Here is a 10193-nt window from a genome sequence, read left to right on the forward strand (position 1 = left end):
ACAACTGAAAATGAATAAACAAACCGAAAATAGCTTTAATATTTTGATCAATATAGCTCCTTAATACTAAATAAAATAATGAAGCTTTATATGAGTATACAATTTAAGAAATACATTTGAATATTTTAAAATGATTTTCTTCAGTTCTTAGAAATTCATTTTTACAAAACTGGTATATGATAGACAAAATATATTTTTTTAAACATAAGAATTTGAAGAAGTAATCCCTAGTTTATAAGTCAAATATTCAAATAAACTCCACATAAGCTTCATAAAAAAGTTTCCACTATTTTTTTTTAGCTTCACTCAGACCCAAAGGATCAACATTTAAAAAGGCAAACTGCTATTGATGAAGGATTTCACCATACTTGATATTTGAAGAATAAGTCAATAAAATAATATAAATGTGACTCAGATCTTATAAAGATTTTCCATTGTATCAAATGAAGATTCCTACTCTCATTCTTTAAAACAAAATAAAACTTTATCAGAACTTCAACTTTTTTACTCTATATTTAGAAGGAAAGATTTTTTTTCTTCCAAAACAAAGACATAAATAATGAAGATGAGGTGAAATATGAGCAAGAGAATATGTTGCCAAGCATAAAACAGACTTAGAATAATATAGCAAAAATAACACAGGAATCTGGATTTTTATTTTCTTTTTTATTTTATAATCAGTCAATTCCAGGTTTAATGAAATCCACATTCCTCCATTGACACGTTTTTTAAGAAGTCAGATTTACTAATGCCCAATGTACACAATATATACTCTTTTAAAGAATATAGTTTACGAAATTGGCCAAATATACAAATTGTATAACCTAGATGCCAATCGAAATACAGAATATCATCAACATCCAAAAATGTTCCCTAGTTCCATTTTGCAAATATTCTCTTTCCCTCAAAACTAGCTCTTGCCTAAACTAAAATCTGATTCTGTTCTCCTAAGTTTTTCTCTTTCCAGATTTTCATAAATGCAATCAGTTTATGTTGTATTCTGTCTTAATTATTGCAGCTTTAGAATGACTACTGAAATCAAATAGTATGAGTCATCTTTATTGTTTTATTTTAAAATTATTTTGCTTCTTCTAGTTTTTTTACTTTCCGAAATAAATTTATGAATTTCTATCATAAAAAAAGTGCACTTGAGAAATTAATGTAGTTTGAATGCAATCTTTAGATCAATTTAAGAGAATTTAGGTCTTTTAATTAATAAAGAGTATATCTGCTCATGAACTTAAATTGTCGTTAATTTCTCTTAGCAATTTTTGATGATTTCAGCATAAAGATCTTAAGCTCACTTTATTAGCTTCATCACTAAGGATTTTAGGATTTTTTATGCTATTGTAAACATTTTCAATTTCAATTTCAAACTTTTAAAATGAGTGCTTTCTTAAATTTTGCACCCTAGTTGCCTCTATTAGAAGAAAAGGTAGGCCCAAATCTCCATCATGTGAGATTAGGCCCCAACTTCCTCAATAAGACTCCTATAGCACCAGAATTAATATCAAGATTCAATAAGTGGGATGGATTCAAACTAAAAAGCTTCTTCTCAGCAAAAGAAACAATCAGTGAGATGAATAGAGAACCTACTAATTGGGAACAAATTATTACCACATACATGTCAGATAGAGCACTAATCTCTTCATAAATAACTCAAAAATCTTAACACCAAAAAAAAAAAAATCAATAGATCAGCCAAGGAACTGAACAGACATTTCTCAGAAGAGGATACACAATCAATCAACAAATATATGAAAAACTGTTCAACATCTCTAGCAATTAGAGAAATGCAAATCAAAACTACTCTAAGATTTCATCTCACTCCAGTCAGAATGGCAGCTATTAAGAATACAAACAACAATAAGTGTTGGCAAGGATGTAGAGAAAAAGGTACACTCATACACTGCTGGTGGGACTACAAATTGGTTCGGCCAATTTGGAAAGCAGTTTGGAGAATCCTTGGAAAACTGGGAACATAACCATCATTTGACCCAGCTATCCCACTCCTCCATCTATACCCAAAGGACTTACAAACAGCATACTATAGAGAGACAGCCACATCAATGCTTATAGCAGCGCAATTCACAACAGTTAAACTGGAAACCAACCTAGATGCCCTTCAGTAGATGAATGGATAAAGAAAATGTGGTATATATATACAATGGAATATTATTCAGCAATAAAAGAAAATAAAATCATGGCATTTACAGGTAAATGGATGATGCTGGAGAATATAATGCTAAATGAAATTAGCCAATCCCAAAAAAACAAATGCCAAATAATTTTTCTGATTTAAGGATGTTGATCCATAATATGCTAATGTCCACTAATTTGTCATATTAAAAGAGATTCTTTGGGGATAAGGAATTTTCTAAAATATTTCTGTTATTAAATAATGAAATATTATATTTATGCTAATTATTGTCCAGAAAGTTAACCACTATATGTTGCTGGGAACAGATATATATATAAGGAAAGGTGACACTAAACTATTTTAGGTCAGTGCACATCCATCCTAATCATAGATATTAAGGTTGAAGAAAAGATTCAAAGCATTGGTGTTGCCTAAAAGCAAATCTGTGGGGGTTCTGACGGTACAGTACTTAAACAAAGCCCCGTGGGACTGGCTACATTGTACAGAATAGCTAGGAGAGCAGAGGGCCAAAGAGCATTTTGCTACTTCACCATTAGATCTCCTAAATACATTCCATTGCCAAAGAAAGATTCATTCATAGTATAATAGTATTGTTGAATGGCCCAGAGGAAAGCAACCTGTAATAAGATAGTAAAATTTATATTTGGATAAGGGAACTGTTTCTTCTAAATTTGTGCCCTGCCTTCAAGTACTAATTCTACTTATGCCTACTTCCTTTTCTGCCTTGTCTGGCAGCCGGTGAGGCATAAAACATAGGACCAGTCAGGACCATTCCTCTTTAACATGAAACAATCAGGCCCAGGGCAGGAGGGAGCCAAGAGCAACCACCTTTGTGTATTTCTAAAATGAAAAGCCATGACTTCCCTTATATAAAAAGTGTCAAGCCATCTCATGAACTAACATGAGGATCAAACCAGATGATTTGCCTGTTAAAAGATTACCCTATTTTTCCTAAGGGGAGAACATTTTAAAAAGCACCCTACTTAGTTTAATAACTATAATCTAAGTTTTACCTTGAAAAAAAAACGAGTAAATATTTCACACCAAAAAAATCATAATTTACTTGAATGGAAGGGAAGGGAGGAATAGGAAAGGAAAAGAGAAATTAATTGGAGTTTGTATGATGCATAAGTAATTTGAACTCTGGATATGTTCATGGATCTTTATCATTAGTAATAGTTCTGCTATTCTGGGAAAGATCAGATGAAGCTGGGGTTGAAAACAACTCAGGACTGACCAGAGATTTAAGCACTAATTTCAACACGGGTGGGGGATAGGATTCACAAATACTGGAAAGCTTTGCTTTCCTCACCCTGTGTCCTGGAACCGCCAGATCCGAAGTTGGCAACTCTAGATTAAACATCATGACAGCTGGGATGAGGAAACTCTTCACAGAAGGGCCACCCCAAAACTCAGGAATGAATAAATGCTAGCGGAATAAACACAAGGAAATCCCTCAGGAAAAAAACGTATCTGGCCACTGGGTGGATAATCAGCTTTGTTTCAGACTTGCTACACGCCGAATTTTTTTTTCCTTTAAGATATTTTTCCCTGTTCACAAAGTTGTCTGTTTTTATGAATTCACCCAACTGTCACAGAAACTTAAATTGTAAGGATATATTCCTCCTACGGCCTTCTTTTGAGAGGGGGAAAACAAGCCTAATCCCCTGATCTAGGCTTATAAACATTGCCTAATAAGAGTCACTTCATAATATGAAAGAAATAGTGAATAATTTCTTCTCTTTAAAAGCAGGATTTTTTCCCTGCAATATCACCCTGAAGGGCATGTAAGATTATTGTTAAGCCCTGGGATGTCCCTTGGAATAAGCACAATAGCTACCCTCCCACCACTTCTGTTTGCCTTAGTTTACTTAACTCCTTCCTCTTGATTCCTCAACATCTGAAGTTGCAGCATCTTTTCCCCCAACATTATGTATGGCTTTTTTAACTATATAAAAACTATTTCTACACAAAAATTGTGCACTAACTTTGACCCCAAATGTTTACACCTTGGGATGCACATTTATTGGCCCCTTTCCCGCCTTCTCATGACCTCATATGACCTTCATGTGGTGTGAAAACTGAGGGAATTTTAAAAAACCACAGCAAAGTGGGGACTAATCCATGAATAGGTGGTCAGGAGACCCTGGAAAATAATATCTCATCAAACAAGGATCAAAATCAAGTACAGAAAAAGGGTCCAAACAGGCAACAAAATATCCTTAACTGAGCCATTTAACCTTAAAAAAGCAGTCCAGAAAAAGCAAAGCTTTTATATATAATTTGTACCTTTCTCTCCCAAAATAATGTTGAAACAAGGGCCCAAATCAAGGGCAGAAAAGAGAATTCAATAAGCAGCAAAAATATCAGCCCCTTAGCTGAGATTTTTAACATTACAGAGTAATCAAGAAAAACAAACTTTTATATATAGTTTGTGCTTTCCCCACATTGAACAATGAATCTTCTAAATAAACACAGAAGAAAATACTGGATGTATTGAATTTAAGTTGTCATATGGGTGGGTATGTTTCTTCTTTGTACTAAGGAAGAAACAAGAGTTCAAGCACAATAGATAGCATTTGGGTTAAACTTTTTTAAAATTAACTTTAAGGGAACAAATCACTGGTATATGGCACCAAAAGATCTCCACTGGAAACTCTGAAGAACCTAAGCTAGTTATTGGACAGGGCTTCCTGGAAAAACTAGGTGAGAGTTTATTTAAGCCAGGGAAAGGCTATGTAAAGTACTTGAGCACTACTTGGCAGTTAGGCATATTCTGGATGTGAATTCTGCTTCACCATATCAGCAATCTCAGGCAAGTTCACCTCTCTAAGCCCCAATTTCTCAGCTCAAAAATGGAAGTAACACTGACCTCCTCCACAAGGTTATTATGAGAAGTAAATGAAATATTGTATCTAATTTCTGGCACATGAAAAGCAATAAATAGTAATAATAGCTAAAGATAACTACACTATATCTAGTGATTACTAAGTACTAGGCACAATTTATGGGTATTCTTAATCTTCACAGCAATCCTATGAATTACATGCTATTAGTAGACATATTTCACAGATGAGGAAATGGAAGTGAAGTAATTTGCCTGTGCCCTATAGGTTAGGAAGAAGAGATAGGAGTCAAATCCACATATTCTCACTCATCATAAAAATTATAGCTACTGTGCTACAACTACTACTATTGCTACTACTATTCGTTACTCATTAATACACCCCAAGTACCTAGCCCAGGCCTATCTTAGTAAGCATTCCACAAACATTTCTTTCGTTCTTTGTTTTTTTTTTTTTTTGTAGTTATATATGGACAGAATGCCTTAATTTTATTTGTTTATTTTTATATGGTGCTAAGGATCGAACCCAGTATTAGGCAAGCACTCTGCCACTGAGTTCAGCCCCTATAAATACTCCTTGAATTTAATTTAATCCCTCAACATTTCTTACCAGAGAATCAAGCAGTAAACAGTCCAGTCAACCAAATAAATTGTATTAATGCTCACAATACCAAAAAGCACAATTTTCTTTTTGATTAGATTTGTTCTTATTAATTTGGATGAACTGAATGGGAATTTGGGTAGACAGTATACACTCTGATATTCATGGGTATCAAAGAAAACTACAGACCAATATCATTTATGAACATAGATAGAAAAAGCCACCACAAAATATTAGCAAACCAAAGCCAGCAACATATAAAAAGAATTAGACACTGTGACCAAGGAGGATTTATCCCAGGATTGCAATGTTGTTTAACAACTGAAAAATCAATGTGATAATCATGAATGGTATCCAAGATATGACATATGCCATTTTGTCATTTTACTAAGAAGCAAATTTGAACCACACAATTGGAGACTGGTATGTGAGAGCCAATCATAAAAATGAGACCCGTGTTTGCACCAGAAGAGAGCCCAATGAGAAGGCAGATTTGTCCTTCATATGGATCATTCGTTATCTTTGTAACAAATCCAAGAAAGTAATGGAGGGAAAGTTTTCTTGGGCCTCAAAAGTCAGCCAATAAACAGTAGTATTCACAAATTTAGGAATTCACAAAAAGACTTGGGGAAAAATTCTTAACAAACATCAAGGGTAAACCATAGAAAATATGATAACTGTGAAAACGTTGATCAAATCAAAGCCACCCAGCTGAAGAACCAAATAAATTATTTTAAAATTGGCAAAAGCTGAGCATGGCAGCACATGCCTGTAATCTCAGTTACTCAGGAGGCTGAGGCAGAAAGATTATGAGTTCAAGACCAGCCTGGGAACATAGAGACCCATTTCAAAAAAAAAAAAAAAAAAGTCAGCAGAAAGTTCTAGTGCAAACTTTAGAAATCCTATTCATCTTTATCTCATAATCTTTCTAAGTTGTGATATAGTCATGATTTCCTGTTTAATTATCTTCAAAAACGTTTTTAAGAGCTGTTACAACATTTTTGCATTTTCCAAAACAGTACAAGTAATCAGATATCAAACCTACCATAATAAAAGGAATTCCAATGTGTGGGCAGAAAATATTAAAGTGTTTTGCATTGTAACATTAACTTAACCACATTACAGAGTAAATATTATGTTCTTTTCACATCATAAGAGTAAACTAATGGCTCAGAAGCAACATGTGTGATCTGACTAAATTAGTGTTACTATGGAAATGTGAAATTTTCAATTTCCTGACCCTTAAGGTTGATTTCAACACAGCAATGTGCAGAGTTTTCCATTTTGCCACTATGACTATTACAACAGAAATGCATGTTGCAAATCAAAGTTATTAAGGAGTCTAAAAACCAGGAAATGAAAGTAGGAAAAACTATATTCTTCTCTTAAAAATTTCATCTATGGTTCATTCCATAACCCAAGTCCTCATCTGGCTTGTCTTTATTTTTCCCAACTGTTTGCTGGCAGATTCACAAACTCAAAATAAATAGAATTTTTCCACTATCTAATTCTGAATTTGGCAGGGAACCTCAATGATGAATCTATTCCTACCTCAAAAAATGTTTTCTTTCATACATTTTACCCACCCATACTCAATTCTGTAGACTAGAGAAATAACACAACTTTATTGGTGGGAGGTATTTCCATCATGTTTCTCAGGAATAAGTCAAGTGCAAATTAAGTCTTAATATCTGAAATTTCAAAGAGAAATAAAGTTTTTCTACCATGTTGCATCCTGGATTCCTTCCAGACCATTCAAGGAGAAATACCAAAGTTTTATCACTATGAAGAGGAGGTTCCTTCATATTCTGAATTAGCAACTCCTCCCACCCCCGACAACAGCAGATGGTACTCTAGACTCACAACTTCTCTTACCCCACAACCTGGTTCTCTTTTAAAGTACTAATACTTCACAGTTCACACAAACTTTTAATCAGCTAACTTGCATAAAACTTATCATAATAAAACAATTTAAGCAATCTTTTCTTTATTATTTCCTTTACTACACACAGGAAAATGAAGCATTATTGTTATCCAAAAATGCTTTCCCTAGTAATTCCTTTCTTACTTTTGCTACTTAAACTTAGTCCCAGTTACTCTCTACCTACAAAGTTCACCTTTTATGACAAACGTTTTCTAAAGAGTCTTAAAAGCTTACTCATTCTAGTTTGGAATTAATGCCAAGGAAGTGCTACAACATGAACCACCCTGTTTGTTCCCTGTAGGTGCCTAGAAACAACTTATAATAATTTCTATTTGGAAAGACAGAGGCCTGGGTTAAACATGGACTTTTACTGTGGAATCTGTTAGCATTGCTTTTTCAAGCATCACTTTCAGTTTATGTGAGGAAACTTGTCCCCAGGACATTCTTTTAAGGGGATTTATGGATTTTATACTGCATAGTGCTTCCAAATTAAGTTTTCCAGAGAAATTTTGATCATGTCACTACCCTACTCAAAAAACCTTCGATGATTTTCTTTCTCCATTGCCTACAGACTAAAGTTCCAAATGCCCTCCCAATCTGGCAGCAATTAATGGCTGCCATCTCACTTTCTGTCCTCTCTACCCAGATTCTCTCTCTTACAGAGAAATCTGTTCTATCTATCCTGTAGGGAATATCCTATCCAGGAGGATATGGTATTTGTTGAGGACCAGGAAAAACTATGTATAGTATTCCAGTCTGTCTTTTTCCAGCAAGAGTTTTATTGACATTATCTTGTTTTTTCTCTACAATTTTACACTGGTTGTGGTAGAAATGGACTCATTAAAATCAGTAGACTGTAAAGAGTTGAACCCAAACCTAATGGGGAGGAAGAGACAATACCCAGAGATCCTGGACTTGAGCTTGAATTCAATTTTGGATCATCTCCCTTTACAGAGGGGTTACAACTGCCAGGAAAGTATTTGGGTAGCTGGGTGTATATTCACAGACACTGTGTAGTCTAAGATAGACTGTAGAGAGCTCAACATATTATCCACCCCCTTCTGTAGATCAACTTTGCTGTCTGAGTAGCAGTAATGCACATCTCTAGCTCTAGGTGTATTCTAAGTTGTCCAGGCAGTCATTGTTAGCCTATCCCGCTTCCAACAGATATTGGCTCATAACCAAGACCTAAGTGATTCAGGATCTGCTATACTCCAAGTCACTGTGGTTTAAGGATCACATAATCTCAGAGAAAAATCTGGGATCTTTTGTTCAATGGTGAAAAGAAGCTCCTTCTGTTTATAAGCAAGGAATCACATAGGCCAGGTGTGATAGCCTACCTCCAAAAGGCCCCCAATGATTCCAGCCCCTGATGTTTATACCTTTGAATAATTCCTTCTTTATAAAGTACCAGCAGTGGCAGGATTGGTCCATATGATCAACAAAATAGGGCAGAAGTGATCATATGTCACTTTCTGAGATTACATTATAACATATTAGGCTATCTTGCTCCTTTTCTTTCTCATCATTTGCTCTGGGAGAACCTAGCAGTCATGTCACAAGAAATTATACAGAGTCTCTGGTTTAATCCCTAGATCCTTGATCCATTTTGAGTTAACTTTTGTGCATGGTGAGAGATAGGGATTCAATTTCATTTTGTTGCATATGGATTTCCAGTTTTCCCAGCACCATTTGTTGAAGAACAAGTAGGCCCTAATCTCCATCACCTGGGGCTAGGCCCCAACTTCCTTAAAAAGACACCTATAGTACAAGAATTAAAACCAAGAATCAACAAATGGCATGGATTCAAACTAAAAAGTTTTTTCTCAGCAAAAGAAATAATATGTGAAGTGAATAGGGGGCCTACATCCTGGGAACAAATTTTTACCCCTCATACATCAGATAGAGCTCTTATCTCTATGGTATATAAAGAGCTCAACAAGATAAGCACCAAAAAAAAAAAATAAATGATCCAATCAATAAATGGGCCAAGGACTGAAAAGACACTTGTCAGAAGAGCATATACAATCAATCAACAAATATACGAAAAAATGCTCATCATCTCTAGCAATCAGAGAAATGCAAATTAAAACTACTCTAAGATACCATCTCACTCCAGTAAGAGTGGCAGCCATTATGAAGACAAACAACAACAAGTGCTGGCGAGGGTTTGGGGAAAAAGGTACACTCATACACTGCTGGTGGGACTGCAAATTGGTGCAGCCAATTTGGAAAGCAGTATGGAGATTCCTTGGAAAACTGGGAATGGAATCACCATTTGACCCAGCTATCCCTCTTCTTGGACTATACCCAAAGGACCTAAAAACAGCATATTACAGGGACACAGCCACATCAATGTTTATAGCAGCACAATCACAATAGCTAAACTGTGGAGCCTAGATGTCCTTCAGTGGATGAATGGATAAAAAAAAAATGTGGCATTTATACACAATGGAATGTTACTCAGCAATAAAAAAGAATAAGATCATGGCATTTGCAGGGAAATGGATGGCATTAGAGAAGATTATGCTAAGTGAAGTTAGCCAATCCCCCCCAAAACAGAAACAAATGCCAAATGTCTTCTCTGATATAAGGGGGGTGACTCAAAATGGGGTTGGGAGGGAGAGGAAGGGAGGAAGATTACCTCTAGATAGGGAATAAG

The 10193-nt window shown here is 35.1% G+C and overlaps 1 non-coding gene across 1 annotated transcript; it reads right to left on the reverse strand.

Annotated features, from left to right (window-relative positions):
- Positions 1-302: 302 nt before the first annotated feature.
- Positions 303-375, reverse strand: LOC125617358. Its single transcript, XR_007348331.1, has one exon. It is a non-coding gene; the product is annotated as a small nucleolar RNA SNORD56 (small nucleolar RNA).
- Between the last annotated feature and the right edge of the window lie 9818 nt (positions 376-10193).

Source organism: Marmota marmota, unplaced genomic scaffold (genome assembly GCF_001458135.2).
Source record: "Marmota marmota marmota unplaced genomic scaffold, marMar, whole genome shotgun sequence".
Taxonomy (NCBI): domain Eukaryota; kingdom Metazoa; phylum Chordata; class Mammalia; order Rodentia; family Sciuridae; genus Marmota; species Marmota marmota.